Source organism: Tenebrio molitor, chromosome 3 (genome assembly GCF_963966145.1).
Source record: "Tenebrio molitor chromosome 3, icTenMoli1.1, whole genome shotgun sequence".
Lineage (NCBI taxonomy): Eukaryota > Metazoa > Arthropoda > Insecta > Coleoptera > Tenebrionidae > Tenebrio > Tenebrio molitor.
The window spans coordinates 6,082,547-6,104,190 of NC_091048.1; the positions used below are offsets into that span (position 1 = coordinate 6,082,547).

General features: G+C 34.3%; 1 protein-coding gene across 1 annotated transcript in view; it reads left to right on the forward strand.

Moving 5' to 3' along the window:
• The window catches only part of LOC138127230 (uncharacterized), a 254,067-nt gene that overhangs the window by 34,899 nt on the left and 197,524 nt on the right, over positions 1–21,644 (forward strand). Inside the window, exon 2 of the mRNA XM_069043142.1 lies at positions 6,159–6,289. The gene's annotated coding sequence lies outside the window, so the exon portion shown is untranslated. The remainder of the gene's footprint in view (positions 1–6,158; positions 6,290–21,644) is intronic.

Consider the following 21,644-nt stretch of genomic DNA (forward strand, 5'->3'; position numbering starts at 1 on the left):
GCTGGCGACGGTAGCGCTTCGAAAGGGTTAGTACGGGGCGCTTTGGTACTACATCCGTGATTTATGCTACAATACTTGTTTATTACATCTAGAGTAGTTTCTGAATTGTGAACAACAGATTTGTTTCTAATTTGTTTTTACAACAAAAATTACATTTAAATTCTTGATGTTCTGTTGTTGGATTTTTATTTTTAGTCTCTGCAGAATTGACGCAACTGTCGTCTCAATCCTACAACATTACATTCGAGTTGCAAATTCCATATTTCCTCCAAAAGATGAATCTGAAATTCATTCACGTTTCACGATTCGTTGAAAATTTAATAAGTTATTAAGAATGGTAAATTTGCTGGGCATCATTCTTGATATGAAGTCATAAACGTAGCCCGTTCGTAAGAAAAAGTGCGGATTATATTTTTTCAGTTTTATAAGAATTTTATGTAGCAGCTACCTTCCACTTTTTACGAACCTTTAAAGTTCGAATAGAATTCGGTGGAGAACATCTTCGCAGGATGTCGTTCCCGTCGCTCTTCGTTATTGAATAACACAATCTCGGATGCAACTTCCTCACAATTTAAAATTCAATCGCGCCGAAAAAATCCCCGTTAATTATGCTTCAACACAAGAGCTTTAAATTTGTCCGAGACGCACCTTCAATTTAAAAACGTGAATATTTCATAAATTCCAGATAAAAAACGCGCCGAGATTTATGAAAATCTCAAATCTGCAATACATTTTAAAGAGTTGTCTTCCTTCCGGATTTCCGGAATTGTTACGCGTTTTGGTGATAACGGTCGGGGCGATAATTGAAATTGTCGTTTTCGTTAATTCACTGCCGTTATAAATGGTTCCGGGAAGAAAAAGCGAACAGAGGAGTCCTAATTTTACAAGGACCATTATGGAAACGTTACCCTCGCCAGCCCTTGTCACCAGGTTATGATTTGTAGGTGCGAAGATGTTCCGTTCCATTTAGGCGAAGTGGAAAAAATCTGGCCTGCCCTTATTTACACTAAAACACCGCGAGCACAGATAGAAGTAGAGTGGAAGAACGAATGTCTTCACTAAAATATATGTATTTTATTATCTCGCTGTCAAAAGAGTGAGACTGTGTTGCCGTTAGGAATTCTGTTTCTCGTTACCCCCTATCAGATATTTCATACGGTAATGTTTTCTTGGGGCAGTTTTTCGCTCGCTCGCAAATGTCCGATTATACATCAAAAATCTTCATTAACCGTAAAATATGGCGGCGGGGTGGACCATTCCGGAATGGTGCTTTATGGACCGATTTATTACGGCTTATGATGATGCTTCTGGACAATTTCGTTTCACTAACAAATCGACGAATTTTGTTTAGTTTCTATTAGATAAAGTTGACGCACTTGGCTGGTCGCACTCGTGACCGTTTCAAATTCAATCCGGGAATTCTCGATTTGGCATCTTTCCAAAAGAATTCCGCCGAGCTTCTAATTTATCTCCGACAAATGAAATGGCACGACAGAATTAAAGGTAAATAACGGAGGGACTGCCAGCAAGGGACTGTAAAAAATGCAACAATTACAGTCTTGGTTATTAAAGCAGGGCAAGATGTTCGGCCAGACTATGCAGATGTGAAGAAAAGGAAACAAGGAATATCACGTGGTGATGGATCCTCATTGTAATTCATTGGTGCATATAATGTCATGCAACTAGGCAGGTGGTATGCAGAGTGGAATATATTACAAGCTGTAGTAATAGTAATGATAATAATAAAACCATGAGCATAACCTAATAATTCAGGAAAGTCAATGTTGAAGTATCGTATAAAAGTCGTAAATATTTAGACAGTACTTCATTTAGTTTTTCAGTGGATGAAGATTGTTTAAAAGAAATTAAACATTTGATTAATGTTGTTGTCACAAACAACGTGCAAAGGAATTTTGAAATGTTATCAGTGATGAATATAAGTAGAAAACTTCCGGTAAATTTTGTGACGGAAAATTGTAGCCAAAAGTTAATTAAACCTTGGACAACTTCGCAAAAGTTAATTTAATTTTTCCTGCTTTTGAGAAAACAGAATAAAATTAGCACAAGCAAGTTAAAAGAAAGAATACAATTTTGGAATAATAAATAGTTTTCCTAACAATATTTACAAGTTTTCTATGAGTTTCACTCTTGCAATTGATGGGTTTAAATAATGACTAATGAAACGTTTTAGATCATAAAAAATGTAACAATGAAAATTAAAGTTTTGATTCTCTTCAAAGTTTGTTCAATTTTTCTTATTCTTGTTCTATTTATTCATATCATAGTTGTCAGTAATATTTAGGTTGCTTTTTTGTATTTTTGAGAAGTTGGACACATTGAAGTGATTTTATGAAATTGTTACTAAAGTAAATTATTTGTTTATATTCAAGTGAAGAATGACAAGGCAGTTAAACCCTCAAGTAGAGTTTTGGAACACATCTAAATAGATTCTCTTTTCGTGAAGAAAAGTACTACTTTATCCACTCGTTGCATAATAGTATATTATTATACGAGCTTATTAAGACGCTACGACGCTACGCTCGTCGTGCTTTAATGGAACGAATGTGATAATACGTCTTATTAAACGAGTATACTATTTTATCTACTTTGCTTTACTAATTCCTGAACTCAAGTTTTCATATTAGACTAGGGATTTTCACGTGGGTTGGTAACAGAGATTTTTCACAAAAATGTAAGGTTATATTTATTAAATTTACTTCATAGCTTCACTTGTCATTTCACGATCAAGAGTTGTTACTTTCTAAGATCCAAAATTTTTTTGCAAAAGAAATTTTCATTGTGAATCAAATGAAAATCGATTTTTTTAAAAAATTGTAAAGATCTATTTGTTTATTAATAATAATTTGTTTGTTCATAGAAGGAAAAGTTGTTACATTTAATATGCTAAGGAGGATTATGTGCAACTGATTTACACAAATTACTCCAAAAATAAAAAACAAAAAGGGAAAAATTTTAGTTAATCCAAAATCAAATAAATTCGTCATTAGCTTCTAACTCAGATTGTCCTAATGATATAATTATTGGAAAAATGTTATAAAAATTGGCTGTCCCGAGTTTTTCTTTCCCAAAATGCAAATTCTCTCCTTCTAGGGTCCATATAATTTCACATCTTTAAAGTAACAGAAGCAAATGACGTAAAGGACTTTGGATGTTGGTGTTGCTAATAAATTTATCAATCAGGTCTATAATGGACTAACTTTACTAACAATAATTTTGAAATTTGTAAATTAAGTTTTAATGAAAATAATATGACGTTAATGAAATAATCTTAATTTGGTCGTGAAAAAATCAAATATACACCTCGGGAAGGAATGCTATATTTCCCTTGATGCTTTGTAGCCCTCGGGCTTCAAATTAAACCTCAAATAAGTATGCATTTCTCTCCCTAGATATACGAGTATAACATGTTTTATCATACAATGATTTCCATATGCAACTCGTTTATAAACTTTTTTGTCACGTGTTTATGGCCTAATAAAACTCACGACGTTTATAAACCTTGTTGCATAATATACTAATTATTTATTATCAACTCATACACTAAATAGATACCAATATGACTATGCTTTTATTTTTTATGTAATTACACAATGAAAAGCTAAATCATACGAACAGAGAACTTGATTTGTAATCTGAAAATATAAAGGAAGATAATTGTGATAATTAGTAAATTTATAAGACAGCAAATAAAATGATGACTTTTAAGAAATTGTACAGTAACTGTAACATAAAAGTGGCCAAAGATGATTGATATGTAGAATTTTAGATTTTCTTTTAAGAAAATTGGCACTAAACCTAATTCCACGTTGATTTGTATCGTCATCCCTTTACATTAATCACATCAGGCGAAATACTCTCCCTAGAGTCTAAATCTACCAAATTCTTTTTGTCGTGTCAACAGAATGTAATTGAGATGATTTATTTTATTCTGAGCTTCAGCCAAAAAATGATTTACACTTGCCCAAAATTCTTGGAAGTGTTTCATTTTCACTTTCACTACCGTATTCACTCATTTTACGGAAACAATTGTAAATAAACTTAATAGGTGCACATTTCGTCATTGCGATAGCTTTTGACTCTTACCTGTAGAAAATATTAATGTTATCTAATTCATATTTTGAAGTTTTATAAATTAGATTTTTCGTAATTGTATTTTGCAGAAGCATTAACGCTGCAAAAAAATATGTATGCAACTTGTGTATCAACACACTTTTTTACGCGTGGGATTACCATCGCTGCGCTCATGCGTATCAACTTCCCACTTCCAAGAAAAAGTAGCCGTATGCTCGGCGTCATTACTGTCCATTAACTCCCTAGTGTAAATTGAAAATTGAGTGGTGTAAATTGTTTTTTGGGGACAAATACGTCAAAATATCAAATGTCACAAACGTAAAATGACATCGAAATCGGAAGAATTCTGATTCTGTCTTTGTTTGAAAAAACAGAGTACTTTCATCACTTTCTTTGTTCTTTTATTTCTGTTATCTGTAAATATTCCCAGTGAGTAATCATTTAAACGTTTTTCTTCCTAATATCGGGCGTTCAAATGAAATCCTGTGCTGGGAAGCGTAAATTGAGTACCTAAATTGACAGTTGTAACTAGAGCATGTTGACAACTAACCTAAAATTTATAAACAAAAAAAAAGAGTGGGTTTAAGACCGGACCACAGAAGTGAAAACTTCTATGGCGTCCGTTATTGATTTTAATTAATTATTATGGATGATAGCACAGGGTCATTATAAAATATTGTACCATCGTATTAGGCGTTTGTGGCTTAGTTGAATGTGCCGCAAACTTCATAACATGAGTGAGACTAGTATCGCCAATAGGTGGCGCTCCTGGCAGTAGTGGAAATCTGTCTACTAGTTTGTCTAACGTTGCGAGGCTGGCGCATCCAAAATTTGTGTGGGTTTTCAACGCCAACTACGATGGTACAATATCGTATAATGACCCTGTATTATTTCAATCCAATGCTGTTTTTAAATAAACACCAAAAATCTGTATTTTTCAAGAAATACTGCAAATACGTCTGCTTTTAGAGGTACACTCTGGCAAAATTTGTGAGGTTAGGTTTGGATGTTTAAGTTTTATTTTCTTGACGATGATATTGAATACAACACAAGTTTTCATAGCAATATTCTGTATTATGATAATTTGTCCATTTCCCACTTCACATTTTGCTACACAATTTTTTCCAATAGATGAATTGTAGAAGAACACAATGAAAACACACCGAACAATGAAAATCTGAAAGTGACAACTGACTGTTTCTCGTTTTATTCTCTTTCACCTATGGTTTCTTGCTCGCTCCGCTAAACTCTACACTCCCGATATTTTAGCGTGTTGCGAACGATTTTAGCGTGTCGCATGAAACTAATTCACTGCCCGGGAATAAAATGTATGTGGTGTGCCTAAAGAAGTTTTCACTTCAAAGATGTTTCTGTTTTTTTTTTCTTTCTTTGCAATGTTTTACATTAAAAATACAATAACTAGCGATTCCTACTCTCGCTAAAATTTCGTTTGTTTTGAAGAAAGTTTTCATTTGTTTTACTTAGAATATCTGTTGACGTGAAATTGATGTCAGATCATTCCTCAAATTGTTTGTAAATTCCTTCTAAGCCGCATTTACGAGTATGTCGCAGTTGATGGTGCAGACTATGTAAATTAATTTTGCTTCTGGAAATAATTTTTGTCGTTGGGATATGATGCGAGCATATTAAAAATGAATCTGTCTAAAATCGACGAATCGTTGTATCGTGCATACCGCAACGATTCCGTTATTAGGAGAGTCCTTGCTCAAAGGAGTTTTAAGCGACACTGAATTATTCCGACCTCAGAGGCATTATAGATCAAATCGACCCTTTTCCGCTCTCAAATAATTCACAGTTGAAGCATTCATCTCGACTTTATGCATAACAATCGCGCAAGAGAACCCGTTTTTTCCTTTCTTCCAATCCTTGTAATTTTAATGAATTTACTCCGAGAAAAATGTGTTTAAATTACGTTTATTTCGAACAACAAACAAATTTGGCAAACAGGTTAGAAATTTATATTTAATTGGGTTTTCACATTGTTCGGTTTTTATTTGGACAAAAATAACTCTAACAAAGTGTAATCACAAAACGTATTGTTTCAGCTGAATTTCAACGAAAGCCCGCATCGCTGACGTAATCTGCCCTTATCGTTTTAAGAACGAAAATGATTGATGAATCCTGAAGCTGAGTTACCTTGCGGTGGCGCATAAATCGATGTAAAAAATGGCTTCAGGTAAGTCGCTTTTCTCTTCTTTTACTCCGCTAATTGCAAACTTCTTTCGCCTAGTTCTGCGCTTTTGTCAATTTCCATTCTTCACAGCCGCATTAGTGAGCGTGATCGGAGCTTTAAAGCTCTAACCACTCGTACAATTTAAATATAAATGAAAGGCAATAATTAACGAACAACAGGCTGATCCGACATGAATTTAAATAATTATGCAGAAACAAACTGATTTCTGTAGTTTAAATTTAAAATTAAACGGTCCGTTCTAGACGCAAAAAGAATAACAAGTCGTCTTACGTTTAATTTACATTTTTCGTAATGAACGGACGGGATCGTTTCCAAAAATTATTTAATTATTCAAATGACTTTGCGAATTACCTTAAAATAGCATTTCCACTCGCCCACAATCGTTTAGTAAGTCAATTAGGATATATTATGCAACAAAAATCTCATTACCCTTCGTCAAGTTTCGCACAAATTAGATAATACCTAGTGAAATAAATTTTCATGATGAATTATTTTAAAAATACTGAAATATCTTACAAATGCGTGTAATTCGACGAATGACACACGAATGACAGAAATGACTTTTTTAGGCACCCTTAATGAAAAAGGTAATTTTACGTACTCCCATGACAACGAGAAGTAACTCTTTTTCGGACGCACTTTTCTAACCATGGAAAATGGCGCCATCTGTTGGTCAGTTTAGTAAGTTAAAAGACGAAACCGAAAAAACCGGGTAAACAAATGAATATTTGACAGTTAAATTTCACCAAAAAAGTGTTGTACCGTTTATTTCTGGTGCTTATTTGGTGCATATTAAGAAAATGAACGTTCATACAATCGATAGCAATAGCGTGATGAAGAAATGTCTAATACAACAGCCAAAGTGGTGTCTAATGTCTAATACGCCGCCGGACATCGCAGATGATAATCGCAATAATTATTGTCCTGTCACTATTAATTATGTAAATAAGTAATTGTATTGCAAAATAGTAAATTTCTCGTTTTGTTGGCAAGCTGATAAAAAATTGTTAATATGGATGTATTAATAAATGTAGCTATTTGAAAAAAGTAGATACGACATAAATTTGTAATTTTTCCAATGTCTTTTGCTTTGTAGTTCATGCAGTCGCCTAAAAAATTTAATGTACACTTCGGTCAAAAAGTGCCTTTTGTCCTCGCCTGTTTTCAAGTCTCGGCTGCGTCTCGGCTAGAAAACCCAGACTCGGACGAAAAAGATGCACTTTTTGGCCTTGATACACTAATAACTATTATATGAAGAAGGCAAAATGTTAATGCAGAAATTAGCAAATACGAGTATATCATTTTTTTGCAAATGTTCTACTACAATTTGTATTTTCTTTCGTTTTGTAATTTATTTGGCAATAAAAATATTAGAATGAAGCAATTGTGCATTTGAATGGTTTATTACAATAACTAATAAATTAAAAAGAATTATGTTATGTTATATTAGAATAACATAAATAACAATTAAATATGTTTGGAAATTTCCGAAGTTGAGCTATTTCTACAGATCTGCGAAAAGTCTTAAACTTTTTTTATACATTCAGCCTCAAGAAAGGCGGTGGTGTAATATCCGGAGATGTAATCGGCAATTCTTTTCTTTCGAATCATTTACTCGAATAAAATGCATTATCAGAAGTTTTTATAGTCATCAGTGATTGCCTATTAACTTTACCTTCCGGCAACAAATGGAAGCACTCACAAGAGAAGTAATAATTGTATAACATGAGGACTAAGAGAACCAACTATAGTATCGTACTAGTATAGTTTCAGCATTTTACATTTTTTATACATCAGAAGTTCTAGAAACAATTATTTTAATGTACGATATTGTGAAACATAAAGATAAAAATAATAACACATTGGTAGTTAAAATTCAAAAAGGTATATTATTGTACTCAGTCATATCGTGAGGAAATTCCTTAACATTGACACAGAACATAATACACAACAAAGTCAAAATGCGGAGGCAAGACGCCGGTAATTATGTTGATAAGCACTGCACTATTACTTGATAGTAATATCCGTAATAGTGTATGTACTCCGGCAAAATTGCCGTCCCGCCGGGTGGCGGAGGGATAGTATATTATAATATATGATGATAATTACAGTGTTAATTATTACGTGGAAGCGTGCAATGCATTTCGTTTTCAATGGCATCGCTAAGTAGAACAAAAATTTTCAAAACGTGAATCGCAAACGATTACAACTTAAAACTATTTACTTTTTAACACTGAATGGCCATCTTGGGCTATTTTTGATTTTGACATCTGACATCGACATCCATGCCATGGACACGCCCACGACGGGCGACTCGTTTTACACCACAGTAGAACCGGTTGGGTAATAATATTTTTTTCGTTATTTCGCTTTTTTAGATGCCTTTTTTTAATAGGGATAATTTAATTATTATTATTAAATATTTCGTGTAATTATTGATAAATAAATCACGAGAAATCCTTCAAATGACCTTACATTTGACTCGATCGAGTCGCCTCTGGACACTTCTACTCCTAAGACTTGGAGTATTTCTACTCCGCTCATAAAAAATGCCACTTTAACTGTTTCTATGGAGATAGGTACACAAAGGCGCGATTTTCGAGCGCTTGTCAATAAAGTTTTTTTAATTGCAAAGATTTCTTAATTTTTTTTATTGTTCTCTGTGATACCTAAATGATTTATTATACCAAGTATTTGCACAACAAAGAAGTAGTAGTATTTTATTTGAAGATTTCTTTTTCAGGAAATCCTTCTTACGTAACTTGCAAAACTTATGTAAAGAAACCACTTTCGTGTGACACTATTTCCGATTGTAAAGAAAACAGAATATTTTATCTTCATACATGGTGCACTTTTAGTATCCTCAAAAGTACTAAAATACTGAAAGTTTCCTGAAATCTCTGAAAGTGTTCCAACGTAATCATTTACATGACAATAGTTTTACCAAGAGTTGATATCTTTAGCAAAGTAAATATATACCCTCACTGAAAGCGCACGGTAAAAGAAACTAGCCCCTTTTAAAATTTATCTCAGATTTAACGTAATTTTTAAAATCTCCTAAATCACACTCTTGGCTACGTTGAAATAAGCACCATTACAAAAAGCTCGAACGTGTCAAATCTCTTCCTCCCGGTTACACCCATAATTGGTGAAATCTTAATGAAGACTGACTTCACTTTCAGCGAAGTGCTCCGGTTTTCTCCTCAGGAAGTTCATTTAATATAAGTTTCCTTATAACTGTTTGGGAACTTTGCAGCTTCACGTACTTTTAATTTATTTGCACCTCTGTTTGACTTCCTTTTCGACAAATAAATTTCAATGAGCGATAATGTTCCGGTAAGTGAGTACAAATGAAACAGTTTGTTCAACCAACCATTATCGAGGTACTCACTGCTCTTTAACAAAGCTGCAACACCTGCAAGGTACGTTCCACATCCTAATTTTGTTGTCTGCTTAATCGATGTTAGGTGTTTAATATTGCCGATTTGGAGACGTCCTAGAAACGAGATTATTGAATTTACAAGGACGCCGTTCATCCTCTAACACCTCTCTCATTCAGAACAAAATCAATCCAAAGAATTATTATTATTAATTAAGAAGGCTGTAATAGTTATTAGTATCGGGCGTTCAAATGAAATCCTAGGCTGAGTAGCCGTTGGAAAAATTAAAGCGTTTAGAACAGTGTAAAGTTTGAATTTCCCGCCGTTTGACAAGAATGACATTTGTTTATGTTTAATCGGGACATAATTGTTTTCAGCAAAGGTTGCCCTTAGATATTTGCTTCGAGAATAGCAATCGTTAAGTTATTCTATTTTTAATATAAAACATTGCAAAGAAAGAAAAAACGAAAGATTTTATTGGCTTTAAATTTTAGGTTGGCTGTCAACATGCTCCAATTAATCTACGCTTTAAAACCACAATTGACGCTTTCCAACGCCCAGAATTTCATTTGAACGCGCAATATAACTAGGCCGGAAACGGCACTTTTGCGAGTGCGAGTAAGGTTTGCGAGCCGAGGCGATAGCCGAGGCTTGCAATTGCGAGTACTATTAGTAAATATTATTATGTATTATTATTAGTATTTTTCAATCCAAGTTCCATGTACTGTTTTACGTTTACAGTTGATTAAGTTTTTGAATTTGTTCTGAATATTTTAAATTGAAAATTACACTTTGATTTGTTGATTGGTGAAAACTTCTTAGACCGAACTCTTGCCTTACAAAATACTAAAGGGAGAACGTTTTAATAAACGCTGAACGCTGCCAACACTGCAAAATTTATTCTTTTACGGTAAATTGACATTTTTCTATTTTACTTCGCTGTTAAGTGACAGACGATGTCATCAGCTTAGCTTAAAAGCTCGAACAGAGGAAACAAGCATAAATCGATAGTCCCATCCAATCCTACGCACTAGAAGATTGCGAATATTTTCCTCTATTTTCCTTTTTTTCTAATGTTCTGTTACAAGTCAATCTCGCGGGATTTCCTCCTGGCCTCCTAAATTTTAAGCAAGGAACTAACCGAATGTATATTTCGAGCCGGTCCCAGTTCTTGTTTTTTATTCTACCACTTTCAACCAAATGGCCGGATAAAATTATCAAGTAAATTGTCGACGATGTCCGCCTGTCGTGGAAATAAACAATGACATGGAGGTCGCCGGTGTGGGAAATTAAATAATGCAAAAAGCACATCCTCCATGAGTCGTCTTGGCGCAAATTTATTTCGACTCTACTAAACTTTTAATAGAAGCAAGCGGGAGCAATCAGAATATAAATTCGACGTTGGAAATTTACGACCGTCTACGAGTATATTCTCGCACAAATACCACAGTTCCACTCTTCAACAATCATTTTCAAGTTTGATAATAACGACTTGTCGACGACAGGGAGGCGCTCGTCAAACTCCATTTTTATTTTTATGCAACTTGCATCTTCCTCTTCATATTATTTGTGCGGCTGCATAAATCGGAAAATGAGGTTTCCTCCTCTCCTAATGTTGTTTATCCACCATCGTAAACCAATTGGATTTTTCTTCTATTTCTAGGATAAAGTAGGTACTCCGAGAAATCACAGGATATTATGCACAAGTCGTTTGAATGTGTACATCTCAACAAGAAATAAACCGTCGTGATACAAATACGATTTTTTGAATTAATGAGGCTTAAGACTGTGCAGCTACTCTGATGAAAATTAAAGTGCAGCTTTGACTTTGTTCTTCGAATGGACTTTGGCGTAAAAAGCTTTCAGCATTGCTTCCGTGATGTTGAAAACTTTTTAAAAGATATTCTTTTATTTTAAAAGTACCCGAAGAATATTTCAGTTTTAATATATTTACTATCTAGTTTTCAATAAAAAAAAGTCTCATTTAAAGTCTGATGCAAAAGTAAATAGACAACATTTTTCCTGAATTATATTCCAAACAAAACTGTCCGAATCATTTTAAAACTTACATAATAAGTCTAAATTATTTCCCTGCTACATTTATTTTTGCAACCAGCTGCTGTAGCATTTGTGACAAATTTTCGTGACCCAAAGAAAAATAATTAGAATTTTTTTCTAGGATGTAGTCGTTTCCTTATACAGGGTATTTCATGAGTGATAACCAGCCCGATGGAACTGAAAATGCAACCCACAATACATTTCCAAAGAGAAGCTGGATTTTTAATTTCAATACTAGCTTTTCTTTGGAAATGTATTGTGAGTTGCATTTTCAATTCCGTCGGGATCACTGGAAGCTCTGAGTTATAATGGTTTCGAAATGTTTAATAAAACAATATTGTCCACATATTAATCCATTTATAAAAAATACCTGTCGTCACTTCATGTGTTTGCAAAGTGAAATGCTTTGGTTAAAGAAGCCTTCGGACCTTAACCAGACTTTTTGAAAAGATTGTTGACGTACACCTCATAAATTTAATAGCAGGTATCTATTTTACCGGCGATGCAATATATCTTCAGGTCTCCACGTAACTATAAGACAGGTGCTTGAGTACCTCGATGATAAGAGTTCTTTGTTCGAATTAACAGCCAGAGGTGGTTATAGAAACATGTTCCTCTCGGGACTGATTTCAGAACTTGCTTAAAACTAAACTAATTCCTAGGGTGAGAGAGTGGGGATGTAATCCCTTTATTGGTCTGTTGACCTCTAGCAGCAGACAAGTTCAGTGAATAATAATTGACACCATCTCAGTTTACTGCTCTTGTATTCCTAGAATATAGTAAAGCTTCTGGCACAATAGATCACCATATTTTAACAGTGATCTTTCATTTTATTGGTTAGTGTCAAAACGGCCCAGCTACTACTAACTAATTACATATTTAAAGAACAAAAAAGAGTGAGGTGTCATAAATAGCAAATCATCAGCACCAGTACCCCAAAGATCACGTTTAGGACCAATATTATACGACCTTTATACTTCCAAGTTAAACCCAGTACTCATAATCAAATTTGAAAAGACGCACCACTTAAGATCGAATTAAGAAATTTGATACTCATTGTGGATTCTCAATAGAGATGTAAATAGTATTATTTGTGTAGCAAGGCCAAAAAGCCCATCTTTTTCGTTCAAAACAGTTAGGATAAAAGGCACTTTTATTTTTTTATTTTTGGAATGTTATTTATAATTTCTGCAGTGATCAAACAGATTCCGTCAAAATACAATAATTTTTAGAATAAAAATAATTCTTATCCCAATTTAATTGTCGTTCATTATTTCTCATTATTCCATGTTGTTCAAAATAAATATTGGAATGTTCTTGGATATTCTAAATTTCCTCTCCATTCTTGTGTTTTAAAACTTATGTAATAATACAAAATGCCCATTTTTTTGGCAATTTAACAACAGTGACTGAAGTGGTAGAGTGGAAATAAATACCTAGATGTCATCAGTTGTACCAACAGAAACGGACTGCAATTTCTGCTCTGCTTTCATGGTTTGTACTTAAATATTTACTAATGCACGATTTATACATGCATGAATTTACCAATGCAGCTGAAAGCACCAATGGAACTGATACGCTTGCCACTATTTACATAGTTCCGCTAATTTTCCGAAAATACACCTCAATAGAGACCATCATCGCGCACACATAAACCGCAACGAATTTTATTGGTGCGGCAACTGTTAATATTGGCGGTGAAAAATTATATCAAATGTCGATTTGTAATAGGTACCCCAAAAATTATATTTTACTTATTTGTCTCAAAAAAATAAATCAAATTATGTAGTTTGAAACCAGTCAAACTTTCAATTGAAACCAAACTCGTTCGCTTGCACTATTTATTTAACGTTGTTTATAAGAAGGGCCACAAATCTCACCTATGTCTGTCGAAGGTGCTTGAGAAATACGTGTGTGCGTTGAAGAGAACTCTCCTGGGAGCATCTTTCCACCTTCTTACAATACGCTGGATGCCACGATTTAATCTTGTAACGATTCGATGGTGGGTGTGAGGGTCGAAAAAGCAGCCTATCTGATCCATGCAATTCAATAGAACACAATGGGATTGAAAACTATTCCCATACTTGTAAATAACATCCCGTTTCTTGATAATTTTGTTACCGGAACAGGGACGATACTACTAGTCTTCTAGTAACATCACGTTATGTCTGCTCTGCACATGGGCACGACAATAACGGTGTCGCAAAGGAACCCCTATATTTGTTGAATGTGATAAAAGGATTACAAATCTGCTAATGCATTATAATTTGTGCATTGAATTCAAATAGTTTTTTTAAATAGTATCTTTGTCAAGATATAAATACCTACTAGGTAAACGGAAGTTTACACATGAGCTTTAACTTTGCTCAGGGTACAGGACAGTTGAAACCAAAAAACCTTGTATCTCAGAGCTGGAATCATAAATCAATTAATTGTTGTTTTTGAACTAATCCGTTATTATTAATATTTTAACTAATTAATCTCTGAAAAAGTATTTTCTTGCAGATTTATTTACTGCTGTTACTGTTAAGTATTTATTTTTCGGCCTCTCCAAAAAAAATGTTTTTTTAATTTTTATTGACTGATGGCTAATAATCATAATAGGGAAAATATAACCAAGCGGGTTGAACAGCTCTGTTGATATTTGTTATTTCATAAAAATCTGCAAAAGTGTAAAATATGTAAAACATTTGGTCAGCCGAAAAATCTAATACTAATGTTGTGCGGTAGGTTATTTATTATTTTACATCGCTCCAAATAATCAGGCACTCGGCTTTGCTACTTTGAAACCTAGCTGTCGCGCTGTAAAATATACCTACCACACTCTAATGTCAATAACTATTGCTCTATGCTCATCCAAGTCCGAGTTTGTTCATAGAACATTACGGGTTACAGACAATACCGAAATCAATCCTTTAATTTATTGATAAATTCTAAAAACTAATTATTTTCCAACAAAATGCAATTCCATTTAAAATCCTGTTTATTGAGGTGTCGTATTTAGAATGAATTATTCTACTCATAAATTTTACTACATACGAGTATTAGGAGAAGGGGACAAACCCCAACCGCAAACCTTTTAACAAGTGGCAGCAGCCGCTTTCACACGATTTAAAAATTCTCAATTCTAAAAGCAGTCAGAATATTTGAAAGGTCTAAAAATCATTTATGCATCGATTAAAGTCATAAACCTCCCACCGTAGGAAATATTATATTACGAGTCTAACAAATGGAACTTTACTTTGTTTACCGTCCTATGTAACTATTTACTGTTTTGCAGTTTTGCAGGTTTATTGCTTACACATTTTAGCCTGCTTTAACAACCAAAATGATAAATGAATACAATATCCTGAAGCAGTTTTCTGAAGAAAATAAAAGCATTTTAACGGCACTTGAAAAAATGAAAAATTCATAAAAGAAAACAATCTGCACAAAATGTATTCAAACAAAACAAAATATTGTTATTGTAAGGCTTTGGATCATGGCGGTTATTCAATAACTCCTGCGGTGCCGCAGAACCAACAATTTTACTTAAATTCACCTTTATTAAATTATTATGTTCAGTAAGTACATGTTTTACGTTCAGGTGAAAATCATTAGCGACAAAATCCAACAGATTAGAATTTACTATTACTTTACACTCAAGCGGAGGAAGAAAGCGCTGGCGACTACTACTCCAGTTTTGGTTCTGTATACCGATTTTTACCACGTGGCTTCTAATTAACTAATCAGGGAAAAGAAACGTGCGCTGTAATAGAACGATGCCCATTGGAATCACCGAGCATTCTGGCCAAGTGCCTAGCGCGCCAATTTGCACTCGAAAGGTCCCGGGTTCTAATCCCGAGGCCGCCTGACCTTGTGTGAGTTTTTTCAGGGGTTTTCCCGCGCCATCACATCGTGGTATGAGCACACAGGTCTCATATCACAGATAAGGTGAATGGTGGGTCAGTATTCACCCTTCAGAACCTATCACCTTCCTTTCGCACCCATCCTCACCGTACTCATCCCGAATCTTCCTTCAGTGTTGCTGAAAAGGCTCTGGAAAGCCTCAGCAGCCCGCCCTACTGTAAGGCTACAATGATTTTTTAAATAACGTGAAACAATTGAGATGGAGTTTTCACTGCGTTATGTTTTGGAACTAGAATTTAAAAACGTGCAATCTATCAGTGTAACGGAATGATAAAACAATTTTTTTGACTTTTTTTTTTATTTTTTTTGATTATTTTATTTACAACGCATTATTATTTATTTGTTCATGTATTTTTTCTTTCTCATTCAGCTCTCATTTTTTGATGCAACTTTAATAATATTAAAAAGTAATGAATTGTGGTTTAGTTATTGTCAATATTATTTATTAGTCTGAATACTTAATAAAAATTAACTTAACCTTTAACGTGTATCAGATTCTTAAAATTTTATTGAAACAAGCGTTCACACACTGACAACATTCCACTTAATTTATAGCATGACTTCTCGTCTGTCACCACAGTTTTATGTCTCATTGTGTCAACAGAAATGTAAATGTTTCTCCTACTGTCACGTCGCCGTCGGTTCAATTGTGATCTAACAGCAAGCTAGATGATTAAGCATCAACCACAACGCACACATCTACCAGGAGCTAATCAGGACCGAAAGTCGGTAAATAGATTACATCCCCCAACAATGGTAGATGAACTTGTGGAGTAATTGTTTCATCATATTACACGTATGCAATTCGGTTGAAAGAGAATTGAAATTTCATTTTGACGATGGTAGAACATTTCTGTTCATTTAACAAGCGTTGCTCAGAAAACTTTGTTAGTGTAATTCGTTAAATAATTCTGTGTGCAACCGTTCAAGCATTATTAAATTATGAAAATTAGTAAAGACAATATTACGTTAACGTTGCAGAACTATGCGAACTTCAGCGTTGGCTTTAAAGCAGCTGTTTTAACTTTGGACTAATGAAATGATAAATTTCAATAAAATTTGTTGGACAGTTTGAAAATTGAGTCGAAAGTTAACAAATCAACTTTTACTTAAAACATGTTTCAGAGATTGTTTTATGTTGAGAAATTAAAGTCGACTTGTTGATTAATGTTTCGCCCTTGGAAGGAACAGGTTTTTCGAGAATTCATTGTGGAAGAAATTTTTAATACAAGTTTAATACAAGAGATTTCATTTCTCCTCTCCTTTTGTTCGATACCACCCTAGAAAGTGAGTCTGTATCCATAGTTGCCAGTGGGTGAAGGTTTATCTTTCGTTCACTTCACTTTCACCCAACGTTTTTCGCTCACTGTCTTTCACTCATTGGTTTTCATTCACTTGTAATTTTTTTCAATTCTTTCTGAGAACGTAATTTTGATTTTTTAGGTACGTTTGTTACCTCGCGGCACTTGCCTGTTCCAGAACATCATCAGGAACATGTGACTCTTTATCATCCATTTCCTCAATTTCCACAACGTGCACACCACCAAGTTATAGAACTTTGTTTATTTCGTATTTTATTGTTTTCCAAAATAACAGACTCTTTTTCTAAGGAAGTATCGAACAAAACCAAATACAGCACCCGAGAGTAAGGTCGCTTTTCTTCACTTGAATTGCATTCGCGTGAACGAAAGCTCCGCTTTGTGGACGAACATGCAATTTGCATGAACGAAATTTGCCTTCCTCACTCTTACTATACTCGTAAATAAATATTTCTTCGTGAGCATGAGCGAAGTTAATTTGATATTTTTTGCAGGCTTAGTCCTTCGGTACTTCATATAAGGCTAATCGAATCAGTAGGATATTAATTTGAATAATTTGCCAACAAAGGGAATTAATTGAATGGAACAACAAATGCTCGTGACAAATCCAACTGGTTTCAATTTAAATTAATAAAAGTACGATTTAATCTACGACTCATATTTTTCCTTTTATGGCTACTGAGCCTCTTCGATTATGTGAAAATATCTTCCCACACTTTACTTATATTATCAGGTTTGAAGGAAAATCGACGCATATAGAAAGACCACGACTCTTTTATTCAGAAGTTGTGTAAAGTAGGTACTTGACGGGGCCATATCAAAAAGTAGTAACCCTCCAAATAGGTGATTTCTAGTGAATAATTCCAAATATGTGACCTGAAGATATTTTGAATTTATATTGATTCCAGGGTTTCCGCATCCAATCAGAATTTATTACTCAATACTGAAACCGACTGTGTATTGGTTACATTTTTAAAAATGTCATAATTCCGTAGAGCTTAGAAAATTTATTGAAAAATTAATGGCTGCAGTTCGGCCATTTTAAGAAATTTATGGCTCAGGTCACCGGAGTTGCTATTAGTATGTTGTCAGTTCGTGTTCTGGCGGAATGCTGTAACTCCTGATGTCGTAAAATACCGTTATAAATGTTAAAATTAAAAATCGTCGAGTAGGAAAATAATTTGCTCGTCCCACTCAATCACTCTCTCGTAAACAAAGGGTGCGAAAACGCACAGATATAAAAGCGGGAAAGGGAAAATAAATTAAATCTTTTAAGTATTTTTGCCATGTTAATCCCTATCAGCTTTTGTTCCTCTTTAATCAAATACATCCGCGTTTAAGCGGCACATGTTCCACATATACAGTGTCATCCAAAAAAATTGACAAATACACAGAAATGTTCATTCTTTTAAATTCTACACAAACAGATAACAACAATTTGCGTCAAACTAAACAAAAATTAAGAATTTAGAAAAATGTTTCAACTGAACTCTTTAAAAAAAATTCTCTGCCCCTTTTTGGAAAAATACTCTACGCAACTATCTGGAAACTATCTTTGGAACACTCGTTTCATTGTTGCACCTATAGTTGGCGCGGCGAACCACTGGAGTAATCACGAGATGTTGACGTGGTAGTTCGTAGCGACGGCGACGTCATGAAAAGCCTGATTTACACTGCCTGGCCAAATTTTAGTTTTATGCGGGGGGGGGGGGAGGCATACAACGAGACAGCAACTGGCTTTGCAATGGGACCATGGGAGCTTGAACATTTCGGCTGCGTGCATTGAGCTTCTTAGGGCGCGCCTTTTACCCAACAGGAAACCATCCCCCGAAAATCACGTGAAGATCACGCCCGTTTATTACTCCAATTGGTCGCCGTGCCGACTAGAGTAAGAATGTCAATTTCTCACTCGTGCGAAATGTGTCACTTTTTAATGCTCATGACGTAAACTACTAATACCAGTCAGTTTGTCCTTTTGTTGCACATCTCAATTTACAATTCACCCAAGCAAGCTTCTTTTTTCCGTTTTTGTCACAATACCTTCCTGTTCACACGATTTCGAAACGGAAACGTTCAATAATTTAAATATTAAACACAGTCGTTGTTCCGAGTATGAAAATATAACTTGCAGAAATTCAGGCGTGTCAGGAAAACGGTGCATATAAATAAGAACCAAAATTTTTGCTTGGGCGAGCTTAATATCCGAATAAAACTGAAGTGTCCTCGCAAGTAAAAGCACACTTGCCACACCATTCCTATCAGATTCTGAATGAAACGTCCCATTCTCCACCAAGCACGACAATAAATCTCCACTCCGTCTGAGATCGCTACTAATTCTTAACAAACTATGCGCAATTACGAAGTTCGCTTCTGGAGCTTTCAGCGCATAGCGACTTTGTAGTCCCGTATAGTAATATTATTTATTGCAATCGAAAAGTTCGTTTGGGAGAGTTTCCAAAGAAAAGAAAACGTTGGATTAATTATTTTTTGTGGGGGAGGGGGTAGAATAGATGCACGCAATCTCACCCCCCGTTCGATTTAGTCGACTGTGCTTGGTAATAAAGTTTGACTTAAGTCGCATAAATTGAACTGGCAGTGTACGGTTTATATGGCGATCCGATTCAGGATAAATTATACAGAACCATTCCGGAAACTTTGTTGAATCATACTCATAAAACACATTTATTTTCGCTTAATGCCGAATAGAGAATAAGGCTGAACGGGAGATTCCGGGTTGGTCATAACCGGTAATGTTACACGATTACAAACATAAATTCAGAAGTGATATACCGCTTGCAATTTTGCACGAATAAACTGACTCAATATGGGTGATGTATTCGCATTTCTGCGTTCTTTGTTTATAACATTGTTCATTGCTGGATTTTAAATCAAAATTATTGACGGTGAGTGAAAGAATTCCGGGATCGTGTGGCTATAAATCGCAGTTTAAAGCCAGATCTAGCAATAAACAGGCAATATGTGGAACTTGCATCTCGTGCTGATGATAAATACGATATGATGTGTTGAATGGAGGAATTTAATGCTCGTTCGATGCAAAAACTCATTTGTGGATTAACTCGAATTAACCAAACCAGTCCTCCTTTTTAATTTTTTTTTTGCATATCGAAAGTGGCACTTTATTACACGAAAAATCGTAGTGAAAGTAGTACTTTTTTGCATCATTTTATTCCAACTTCTTGGAGATGATTGTCAAAGCATATCTATTTTTTTTTTGTAATTTTTCATAAATCCTTTTAGACCAAATTTCTCAACTTACATCGATATGCAAAAAATAGTGTGTACAACACGTTATGAATAACTTTTTTTTCACTTATTTGCTTATCAAATTCATGAAAAAAACTATGACTTTCATAACTAGTTGTACAAATAACTATTTCCAAATTGGCATTTCGGTACTACTTTTCTCTCACAGTGCTGACTCTGTCATTTAGTTTTATGACGTCAAAAATGAATGGCAACAATACGTTCTTACATCATTTAAGAGAAAGATGTTTCTATTTGATTTTTATTCTAAATCTACTGGAACATCTCTTCAAAAGTTACCACACAAGTGCAGATTTTAGAGAAAATATTGAAAATACAGAGTGACCAACAAGAAAACAAATCAAGAGTGCTACCTCATCTTTTGTTTTATCGCAACGTCTGTCTTAGCTTCATCGTACACTTACACATTGCTATACACAGTCGTTTTATTGGTTGCCTATCTCTCGAAAACTCTATTATTAATTTATTTATTATTAATTATCAATGCTTTATCTTCAATGGTAAAACTTATTTTACCACTTATTGTGGGATAATTGTTGCTTACAATTACAGGAAACGTTTGTAAATTTTGTCAAGGTTCTAACATCAACACTGTTGCTTTAAAACTGATGGTGTTTCTTCGACATTTTGCCGAAAAATCTGCTTACCAGTGGCGGCAGGTTTTGCCATAAAGTTGGTAAATTACCCATTCTTACGAATGTAAAATATTGCTGTTGTATGATTTATTATAAAGTAGCCACAACTTGTCTACGCCCATGCGCTGAACGCTTATTTGCATAGGATTCCGCTACGACATGACCGATAATAATTTGCAAGGCCTGCTCTGATTTGTTTTATTTTTGATTACTTTATACTTGGAAACTGCATCATTGACAACTTATTTTTGACGTTAATTTAAAATTTTCATCAGATTCTTGGTAGACATTTTGTTTTAACCTCCGCTACAAACATGTTGACATGAAACGTCAACAACCGTTTTTTAACCTCACTTTCTCGTAATCGTTTATGCAATACATATTGCTACAATTTGATAAAATAAATGTTCTCGTAGTATTGTTTTCTAATTCACATTAAATGTTATTTAGAAATTATCCTCTCTTCTATTTCCAACGCTGATTCAATTACAAATTTTCTAAATCAAACGATATAAATACCTCGGCTTTTCAAACTGTTTCATGTGACCTGAGATCTTTAAAAGTCAAAGTTTATATTTCTAATATGAGTAAGGTACGGTAATAGTTGAGACAGAATTAAATTCAACATCTTAAAACTGATACCGAGATCCTGTAGCATTACTTTTATTACTTTTCAAAGTTTGTAACGGTTCATCTTCAGAATCAAATTGAAAGTTTAATTCAATGACATTTTTTAGTTTCTATTTGTGCA